This window comes from Oryx dammah, unplaced genomic scaffold (genome assembly GCF_014754425.2).
Source record: "Oryx dammah isolate SB20612 unplaced genomic scaffold, SCBI_Odam_1.1 HiC_scaffold_15, whole genome shotgun sequence".
NCBI classification, from domain to species: Eukaryota; Metazoa; Chordata; class Mammalia; order Artiodactyla; family Bovidae; genus Oryx; species Oryx dammah.
This window is the reverse complement of record NW_024070199.1, coordinates 37,626,299-37,637,502: the sequence shown is the minus strand read 5'-3', so window position 1 is coordinate 37,637,502 and position 11,204 is coordinate 37,626,299. Positions and strand designations below refer to the sequence as shown.

Sequence of the window (11,204 nt, the reverse complement as noted above, 5' to 3'; positions counted from 1 at the left end):
GCCCTTGGTATCCATTTTTATGATGTTCTTAGCCATTTTTTTTTTCTCCAAGTAGGCAAGGTTCTCCATCTTCTTAGATGTCCATACAGATCAGTTTTATTTTCCAGCCAAACTTCAAGGAAGAGATTACAGTTCAATTCTCTGTATTCTGAGAAGCTTCAAAGTCCACTCGCCAAGGACACTGATGAAGGTAAAGATTTTATCAAGACCTTTGTGTTTTTTTCAGACCTATTATTGGCCTAAAGGACTAAACTTGGGCATGTCAGAGCATATATAACTAGGGGCTCCCGGTCACCACTACATGCTAAGAACCTGAACATTCCTGAGTACTTGGAGCCAGGAGAGAAGCATGAAATGGCTTGTGCTCCTCAGGCTGGTGGCCTTCTCAGATTTCATAGTCATGTATGTATGGAGACTGTAAGCCACATCATATTCATTTCTGTGATTTTTCTTTTCATCTGATTATTCTATTCATCAGTTTTAGAAGGGAATGGAATATTTCCCTGACAATCTTAAAGTCAACCCTTACTTATTGATAAGTACTTTGCTATAGGAACTGTGGGTCCCAAGGGTCTTGATGTAGATTTGCATAGCTGCACAACTCTTGCGGTCCAGTCATTTCATGACCTATTGATATAGGAACTTTTTGCAATTTTCAGTGCACAGTCAGTGCAGATGTAGGTGTGGTCCTGTGGAATAGGACTTTACCTTTTATTTAGCATGTTTTCTTTGTTTCCTCTCTACTTCAGTGTGTATATGTCTATGTCTGCATCTCTGTATCACTATCTTTTATCTCTCCATCTCTTTGGAAGGCTCTGAGTGTTTTTCTCTCTGTGTTGTTTTCTTTCATTTTTTCATTTGACTCATCCTTCCTTCTGGAGCCTCTACATTTCCCTAACTTGTTCCTTATCTCCTGGATTCTTTTTTCAACTATCTCTTCTCTTTCAACTTGGAGAAATGTTGGGAAAGTTATTTATACACTGTTTTATATCTGACAAGCAGTGTGACCACAGCCAATTCACAAACCTCTTGCATTTCAAATTCCTCCCTTGTAAAAGAGGACAGGAATTCCCCTTCTACCTCCTTCCCTGAGCTTCTATGAGAAGGATACAGTGGGATGGCAACAGCAGTGCTAATGGCTGTCATTGTTGAGACTTCCTATTTATCAGGCACCTTATATCCATCACTTCACTATCCCCAAAATATTCTATTTGGAGGGTTTGAATCATTACATTCCACCATTTTACTGAGGGGACACTGAGACCCCACATGTTCATACGGCCTACCCAACATTACAGAACAGAATCTTTATTCAAACCTATGTCTTTGCCATGGAAGGTGCATAAAAGTGTGATAATAAGGTGGCTCATAAAAATGATTGGAAAATACACAGTGCCATTACAATGACAGTTATACCGTAACACTGACAGATAATTGTAGCTGCTGCTTTGTTTTCTTTGTCAAAAGCTAGATGAAAGAATACCTCTAACAAAAGTGAAGACCATGAGAAAAACTCTCATTGAAAAAAACATGCTGAACAATTTCGTGAAGGAACATACTTACAGACTGTCCCAGATTTCTTCTCGTGGCTTAAATATAACTCTTCACCCTCTGAGGAACATCATGGATGAGAGTGTTTTGGGAGGATGGTGCTCAACAGAGCCCCCTGGTGCTCTAGCCTAGCACTAGGGTCATCTGGAGGTGACGGGTGGGATGTTGGGGCTGGGGATACAGGAGGTTTCTGCAAGAGGTAGAATCCCTGGGCAACAGAGGCCCCATCCGAAGGAGAAGGCTCTATCATCCTCACCTCTTGATCTTGGTGACTGGGTCCAGAAATTACTAGGAGGCAGGTAAATATCCATTTCTGTGTCAAAGATGTGTCATTAGTTTGATGGAGATAGTTCCTTCTGAGGAGAAGGCAATGGCGACCCACTTCACTCTTCTTGTCTGGAAAAACCCAAGGATGGAGGAGCCTGGTAGGCTGCAGTCCATGGGGTCACTAAGAGTCGGACACGACTGAGTGACTTCACTTTCCCTTTTCACTTTCCTGAATTGGAGAAGGAAATGGCAACCCGCTCCAGTGTTCTTGCCTGAAGAATCCCTAGGACAGGGGAGCCTAGTGGGCTCCTGTCTATGGGGTTGCACATAATCGGACATGACTGAAGCGACTTAGCAGCAGCAGTAGCAGCAGCAGCAGCAGCAGCAGCAGCAGATCCTTCTGAACTAATGGAGTCACTCAGTTACAGACGAAGAGTGAATCAGCTCTGATCAAAAGGTAGAACCAACTGCAAAGCAACTGTGAATCCCTAGGCAGAGGAATTCAGTTTCCACAGATGCAAGAACCACAGCAGTGAAAAGTTATGGAACCTGTATTCCGTGAAAGGCCATAAGAATCTATCACAGTACTTACTGTTTTTAGATTAGAAAAGGGCTTATTTTGTCTTCAAGGATGCCCATGCTAGCCTGAGAGATAGGCAAAGAGTAAATACATGTTAAATGAAAGGGTCACCTGTGTGGTGTTGATTGGATGTGGTCTGAGTTCGGAGGGAGTGGCTGGGGTTGATCAAGAAGGACCTCCTGGAGAAGGGGGTGCTAAGGCTGGGTTTTAAGAGACTACATAGCTTCTCAAATGAAGGCACCAGGACTTCCCTGGGTGTCCAGCAGTCCTGGAGGCCAAGTGGATATGCTTCTGGGCTTGCCATGAAGGAGGTATCACTTCAAAGCCTGGTCGGAGAATCAATATCCTGCATGCAATGTAGCACAGGAAAAATATATCAAATGCAGACACCACTGTGATCAAAGGCTGTGAGCTGCACGGTGGTTAGAAAGTGATCTCAAGAGATATGTGACACCCAGAGGGAGGTATCAGTGTGGGAATAGAGGGAAGCCAGTTCTGCACTAACTCACTCCCTTCTTCTCCCTGTAGATGCTATACATGGGTAACATCACCATTGGAACACCCCCTCAGGAATTCCAGGTTGTCTTTGACACAGGCTTATCTGACTTGTGGGTGCCCTTTGTCTTTTGCCCTAGTCCAGCCTGTTGGGAGTATAGACACCCCCTACCTGGACTATCTTTCAATTACCCTGCCACCCTGTTTTCCACCCTTAGCACCTGATGACACTCATCTCTTGTGTCTGCAGCTACACAAGTTAGGTTCAGACATTAAAAGTCTTCCACCTTCCTGCCTACCCAAAGGACCTCCAGCATTGCCTATGGATCTGGGAGCATAAAGGGATTTCTTGCTTATGACACCGGGTAATCTGTAAACAGAAGCTGAGTCAGGACTGGCTATGGAGTGACCTATGCTTGCAAAACAGATGCAGGACTATCTGGCAGGACCCTTCCTAGCCTAACTCCCATAGATATTGGCCATCTTATGCACAGAATTATGTGTCTGGGGAGGCAGTGCCCATGGTGACACATGAGCAAACAGATTAGCTAACCGAGAGAGTGGTTTGAGGTGTGGACTTGCAGCTCCTCTGCCCATGAGCAGTTCAAGGTTCATTTTGCTAGGAGTGAGAAGAGGGGAAAAAAGCACCCACTTTTATATTCACAGACTGTTCCAGACACTTTCAGGTAATAATTGCTTTAATCTGCAACAACCCCACACAGCACGTGGTCTGATTAGCTCATGAGACATATGAGGAAACTGAGGTACAGACAGCAAGGGCTTTGCTGAGGTCACACATATGGTATGTGGTGCAGCTGGGCTGGGTTTTCAAGACTGTACTTGCTGTGGGGTGTTTGGGACATGATAAAATTGATCTGGGCACCCTGGGGGCAGTCAAGGGCTTCAAGTATTCAAAGTGGGAAACTGGAGGCCAGAGATGTCAGAGACCTTGATAAATGAGTTCTCACTCTAAGAGACCTTTGAGAGTCTAATAAAACTTTGGCTTGCCTCTCCAAAGTACTTGAGTAGTTCCCCTCTTTCTCTTTCTCTTTCAAACACACTCACAGAAATACACACATATCCCCAAAAGTGAATTTTCCAGGCAATAATTTCATAGAACCCTGCAAGTAAGATTGGGTTTTCAGCTTCTATCTTCCCGGACAGATGCAGAATCCACAGTTCCTTACATACAGAGAATGCAGGCCATTCCTGTCATTACATCATGCCAAAGAGAAGGCTGTCTTGCTCTCCACTCAGTTTGTCCACAAGGGGGCACCAATGAGTCCTGGCCTGACTTGGTTGCCCCACCTGGACAGAAGCCACAGGGCCAATTTGACTCACTCAGGTGGTGTTTTTCAGAGGGGCAGATGTTTTAAAATTCACAGCCTCACACAAATGGAACCCCAATTCCCCTCCAACCTTGTTCTAACTGTCTGAGGTCTACCAAAGACACAGCCCAACCTCAATTCTTCTTTGAGGATGTAATGGCAATGCACCCCAGCCCAGTCCTAGCACCACTGCATGTATCTGTAAGTGGGACCACTCTTCTCTCCCACAGATTGGGGACCTCGTAAGCACTGACCAGCCGTTCAGTCTAAGCCTGGCAGAATCCAGGTTTGAGGGTGTACCTTTTGATGGCGTCTTGGGCTTGAACTACCCCAACATATCCTTCACTGGAGCCATCCCCATCTTTGACAGGCTGAAGAATCAAGGTGCCATTTTTGAGCCTGTTTTTGCCTTCTACTTGAGCAAGTAAGTCTGAGATGGACAATCCCTTTCTCCAAATTAGCTGTAAGGTGCTTTCAGTTGCATGAAAATTATAGAACTCTTGATAAAGAAGTATTCTGAGAGATAATCTAACCTAGGATAACTATGGCCCCAAGGCCCTACCTGGCACTGCCGCTTGTTTTTATGAATAATGTTTTATTGGAACACATACCTGCTCCTGAGCTCAAGACTAGTAACTTGGTCTGGGGGGTGAGTGAGGAGGAAGACTAAAGGAAGACAACACAAAAGAAGTTGGAGGGAAAAGCAATAGGATTTGCTTATGAATTTGATAAGGAAGGAAGGAGAAGGATGTTGGATATCTTTCCTTCCTCATTAGCATTCCACTAGGAGCCCAGGACCAGCTACCCAATTTGCAGGAGCCAGTAAAAAATAAAAGTGTGGGACTCAAAACAAAATGTGGGATCCCTTGTTCAAGAAACAGTAGTCATTTTAAGACAGGGAGAGGAGAGGTGGGGTCCCTTCTGAGTGTGGGACCCTTTAGCTGTAGAGGTCACAGGCCAGTGGAGCAAACTCTGGGTGACCTGAACCCACATCCTTAGCACTCCCAGGCTTTGATTTTCCTGAAAAATGACAAGCTGGATGAGGGGAAAGCAAAAACTTTTCAGCACCCTGTCATCTGAGGGTTTCTGAGCACACAGGTAGCAGGAGGTCCTGGGCCTCTTCAGAAGACATAGTGGGTAGAGCCCAGCCATGTGACTCAGCTTCTAACCTCCTCTGTGCCACTCATTAGCCAGTAACTGACCTCAGTCTGGATCTCAATCGTTCCTAGCCTCAATTTCTGCATCTGTAAATGGAGAGTTTATTAGGGCCTTGATGGGTAGACAAGCACAAACACAAGCTTTCCAACAGTGCTGTTGTTACTGTCCTCCAAAGATCTCCCCCTCGTTTCTCTCTACAGATGCAGGGGAAGGGCAGTGTGGTGATTTTTGGAGGGGTGGACAAGCCTACTACCAGGGAGCGCTCAACTGAGTACCATTGATCCAAGCGGGAGACTGGCCTGCACACATGGACGGGTAAGCCTCTCCCTCTGAGGGTCAGCCCAACTGATGCTCCACATCTGTACACAGACATAGGCAGACACACACGAATGGATTCTCAGACACATAGTGACATAGACATATACACCACCCACAACAACACAGACAGACACACAGACACATGGAAACACACAAGCAGACACATATAAACAGAGACACATATAACCATGCATAGCTAGTCAGAGACACAAAAGCACAATTAGAGTCACATACAAACACATATATAAACAAACACATAAACACATAGATATGCAAACAACCCATGGGTTCATAATCCCCAGGCCTTCTGACCAGGGCTCTGACCAGGGTACTAAAAGGGTCCAGAGAGGTCTGTGCACCTGGGAGAGGGCTGCACCCACTGCCCTGTGAGGCATGGAGCGTGGTTAGAGGACTCTACAGTGTGCTGAACAGAGGATCAGGGAGGATTACACCAGACTGAACAGAGTTACAGGATGACCAACTGTCCAGGGCTACCTGGGACCAAGGAAGTTCTCAGTACAGATAAATGTCAGTTTAAAAACAGGGAAATTCCTAAATGGGGGAAAACTGGTCTTCTTAGGGAGCAGCTACCCATCAGTGGAGAAAGGTTGGCTGAGTCTAAAGACTTGAAAGCATCTCAAAAAAAAGACACCCCCTGCACACAGTGGGGCAGGGGCTAAACAGAGAATCAGGAATGGGGGATCCAGGAGTGACCTGAGGACAAGAGGCATAATTGACAGGATTCTGTGTGATACCCTCAGACAAAAGCTGACCTGTCCTTTGGAGTTTCTGTGGGCTAGTCATGTATATCCTGGCCAAGGTCTCAGGGTCTGAGCTGATTGTAGGAGCAGTGCTGGGAGACACCCTCTCCCAGAGGAGCCCCTCTCTCCCTCCACTATGAGAATCTACTGTCCCTGCGAATCTCCAGCTTCACTCCGTGGTTGACCCATGATTTGTTTCCCACCAGATACTGCTTTCTGGATGTTTCTCATTCATTATTTTCACATTCTTCATTCACTCACTAAACAGACTAGCATTGAGCATCCACTGTGTACAGGCACTTTAGGGAGGCAATGAAAATAAAACTCGCCCTCACATCTAAGAAGGCAGATGCACAAGAAATGACACACAATGCTGTCTAGTGCATTGTGACTTTGGTACACGCTCATGACACACACACATAGTGAATTGTGACTTCACTATGTGTGTGTGTCATTTCTTGTGCATCTGCCTTCTTGGATGTGAGGGCGACATAGTGAATTGTGACTTTTGTACATGCTAGACATGAGAGGCACCCCACTCTGGTACTCTTGCCTGGAAAATCCTATGGACGGAGGAGCCTGGTAGGCTGCAGACCATGGGGTTGCGAAGAGTAAGACATGACTGAGTGACTTCACTTTCATTTTTTACTTTCATGCATTGGAGAAAGTAATGGCAACCCACTCCAGTTGGAATCTGGAGAATCCCAGGGACGGGGGAGCCTGATGGGCTGCCGTCTATGGGGTCGCACAGAGTCAGACACGACTGAAGTAACTTAGCAGCAGCAGCAGCATACATGACCATACATACATGGTCAACAGAAAGTGACCAAGACAGGAGACTGATAAACACCGAGGGAGACTTTCGTGAAACAATGACAATTAAGCTGGAATCTGGAAGATGAGAAGACATTTGCAAGTCAAAGGGGAGGGGGCTCTTCTAGGAAGGAAGACCAGCTTGTGTCAAGATATAACATATCCTACTGTATTCAAGTACTGCATTCAAGGATGTCAAGGAAGGTGCCGTGTTGAGAGCAAAAGAAAAGAGTCAGCACAGAAGACGAAGGGCTGTTTAGGAGACAGTCGTGAAGGGGGCAGCTCTAGGGAGACTCAGAGCGGCCTTGATGCCTGCTTTGTCACACTGTCTCTTAGCATCTCCATGAAAAGAAAGGCTATTGCTTCTCTGGCAGCTGCGAGGCCCTTGTGGACATCACTGATCCTTGGCCCAAGAAAACTGGTCAGTAACATCCAGAAGCTCATCAGCACCGTGCCATGGCGTTCCGAGGTGAAAGGGCATGCCCCACGGTCTCTCCCAGTCTCCACACACAAGAAGGATATCCAGGGCTAACCTCTCTCCCTGTCTCTCTAACTACACTATGTTTCATGTTTTATGTTCAATAACTTTCTCTCTATTATCTTCACTATCAACAGCATCAAATACCCAGTGCTAGCTCGAGCCTACATCCTCAAGGTGAGGGGAGAACCCTGAGGGGTGGTTCTCAAATAGGAACTTCCAGAAACCCTTGTGCTGCAGCTTCTAGGAGGGCGCCCTCTGCAGGCCATCTCGCACTATTGCAGATGCTGCTGAGCCCTGTTGCTGGGCCAGAGCCTGCCACAAAACCAACCACTTGAGAGTAAAGGGCTGTCTGGGACACTGATCATCCTGAAATAAATGTGGAGACGCCACACCATGCTGGCATGGTGGGAGTCACAAGGAGAGGTGAACACTATGGTGCTCAGTCCTCAAAGAGCTTCAATTCAATCTGAACCCTCAGATGCATGAACATGAAAGTCAGCTCCAGTGGTCACTGAAATAGGCCATATGAAAAGGAGAATGACTGGGGACACTCCCAGTGTGCTCTCCCACCATAGGGATAAACGGTCTCCCTTCCCTTCTCGCAGTTTTCCTGATTTGGATGATAAATTACATGGTCACCCTAGTTCTCAGATGCATCTTCCCCTACCTCTGGCCAGTTGCCCCATTTGTGAGTTGGGATACCTGAACCCTCTGTGGGGAGCCTGGATGCCAATGTGAATTAAGGCTGCACAGTGACTGCTCAGCCCTGGCACAGGGTGGAGGCTTCATATCAGCTCCCTAGGGGAGTTCAGAGCTGGCTGATGGGCTCAAAGAAGACTTTGAGGAAGGAAGGGAATTTCAGGAATTCTAAAACTGTAAACTTATGGATCCATGTGGAGAGTTGCTTGGTTCTGGGCAAAACTGCACTGGATTCCATGCAAATGGCATCCCAAGGTGCTCTGCACTGGGGCACTGAGGACTTTCGGGGGGTTATGAGGACTATAGACTGACTGGTGGGGATGGGGAACCAGAGTAAGTTACCCAACCAAGCTGGAGTGGCCAAAGAGGGTGAGTGCAGGCTGAAGGAAGCTTCCCAGAGTTCCTGAGTTAAGTCTTCAAGAACGTGTTGTGGGCACTGCTCTATTTAAGATGGATGACCAACAATGAGTTACTTTGTAGCTTAGAGAACTCTGCTCAGTTATATGACAACCTGGATGGGAGGGGTATCTTTGGGACCAGCATACCCGGATACATACAGTTGAGGCCCCTTTCTGTCCAACTGAAACTCAGAATATTGTTAATCAGTTATACTCCAATACAAAATAAAGTTTTTAAAATAAAGTTCAGATTGTGGGGACTAGGAGGAGAACCAGCATTGTCTGCAGAGAAAACAGGGAGCAGGAGTCAGAAGAAAGAAACAGAGTGAGGAGAACTATGGACACTCTTGTTCTTTTCTAAAAATTTTATTGAAGTGTGGCTCATCTTCAGTGTTGCATTAAGTTCTTCTGCACAGCAGTGTGACTCAGTTACACACATAAAAACTATACATTCGTTTAAGAATGTATATTCTTTTTCATGTGGCTTATCACTGGAGATTGAATATAGTTCCTTATGCTCTACAGTAGGACTTCGTTTCTTATCATTTTGCTGTACCCCCAACTCCCAGTCCTCCCCTCCCTGACACCCTTCCTCATGGCAAACGCATGTCTTGTCCTGTTTTGGTTTTGGATGAACTCTCACATCCTCTGCTGCTCATAAAACCCCTTGATACTTACCAAAAGAGGGAAATAAAACCAAGAATTGTGCTGGGTCTGAATATTGGCGGGAGTCACAGGTAAGAGCTCAGGCTGACAGGTGTGTGTCTCTGACTCCCCCAGGATTCTAGAGGACACTGCTATACAATCTTTAAAGAGAACACAGTGAGTATATCTAGAGACCTGGATCTTGGATGACGTCTTCCGGAGGCAGTACTTCTCGGTTTATGATCGAGGAAATGACAGGATTGGCCTGGCACAGGCAGTGTAAATGCTTGGTGTGGCTCAAGAATCAGTAAGGCTGCTCTGAGCAAACACTCACATCACACTTAGGGCGCTCATGTCCAGGATGCTGGCGAACTGTATTTGGTGGGCTGCAAACCCTATTCCCGTTAAAGAATAAAGGGTTTCACTCGTAATGGTACTGAAACAAACAGGTGTCTCTGATTGAGTCTGGGAGGTGTACAATGATCGGGAAGGATCTAGAACAAAGTCTGAATCACAGTTGAGAGGAGCCACCCCCAACTGACTTCAAGGAAAGGGGAGACTCATTGAAATGATTCTGGGAATCCAGGACACAAGAATCAGAGCAAATACAAGGATCTCAGTAACTGGACCCAAGAAATCAGAAGTCATCAATTCTCTCTCACCCTCGCTCTTTCCCTTCCCTCGTCTTTGATGGTCTTAGCCTCACAACTTTACTCCTTAAGGCTTCTACATCTAGTGAGGAAGTCCAAGCTACATGCCCTAGAGTTTTATATCCTGAAGGCATCTTCTAGTAAGGAAAGAAGCTCGGAGCCATTAGAGTTGAAGGTTGTTCTCTGAATGACTCACCTCAGTTCACATGTACAGCACTAGATCAGCCATCCTGGTAGGGCCATGGGGTCCTATGATTGGCTTTACATGGTCATTGACCCTGACCCAGCAGCACACATGACTGTCAATTTCCTCCAGAACTACATGACTGAAGCTGGGAAGAGGCAGCCTCAAGGATAATGACAAAGGGCTGGTCTAGGCCATGGAAGAGTTTGTGATGACTCACCAACTCCATCGCCTTCTCATTCAGAGGAATTATAAGGGGTAATGAAATAGACTCTCTTCATCCCATCTCAGATGATCTTACTGCTGGGCTTCTCTTTCAGGGGATTTTGGGTGTGGTACTTCATGCAGAGCTGGTTCCCTCTTGTTCCCACACCCCAGTCACCAGCTCTCTGCCATATATGCCTGCTCTGTCCTTTCCAGTCTTACTTGGTAAGTGGTGACGCCAGTGGATCCCTGAACCATCCCCCTCCTCCAAGGCACACAATGCCCCTTCCTTGGGCTCCAATTCTGCTGGGGAGAATGCAACACATGTATCGGGAGACCCAGGGTACACAGAGCCTTCAACCTTTCTGAGTTTCTTCCAGGGGTACAGCTACAAACTATTTGTTTGGAGCTGCCATGATAAGGCACTTTTGCAGTGGAAACATCCGTTCTTTCCACCTGGAGACCCTCAGTAGATCCCTCAGCTAAGACAGCAGGTCAGAGTTTGATTTCCTTTCATATTGACTGGTTTGAACTCCCTGTTGTGTTAAGGACTCTCAGGAATCTTCTCAAGAACCACAGTTCAAAAGCTCAATTCTTTGGTATTCATCCTTTCGTATTGTCCATATCTCACGTCTGCACATTATTACTGGAAAAACCACAGCTTTGACACTA

The 11,204-nt window shown here is 46.3% G+C and overlaps 1 pseudogene; it reads left to right on the top strand.

Moving 5' to 3' along the window:
- The first annotated feature begins 349 nt into the window (after positions 1-349).
- LOC120874081 lies at positions 350-9,777 on the top strand (annotated as a pseudogene).
- The last annotated feature ends 1,427 nt before the right edge of the window (positions 9,778-11,204 follow it).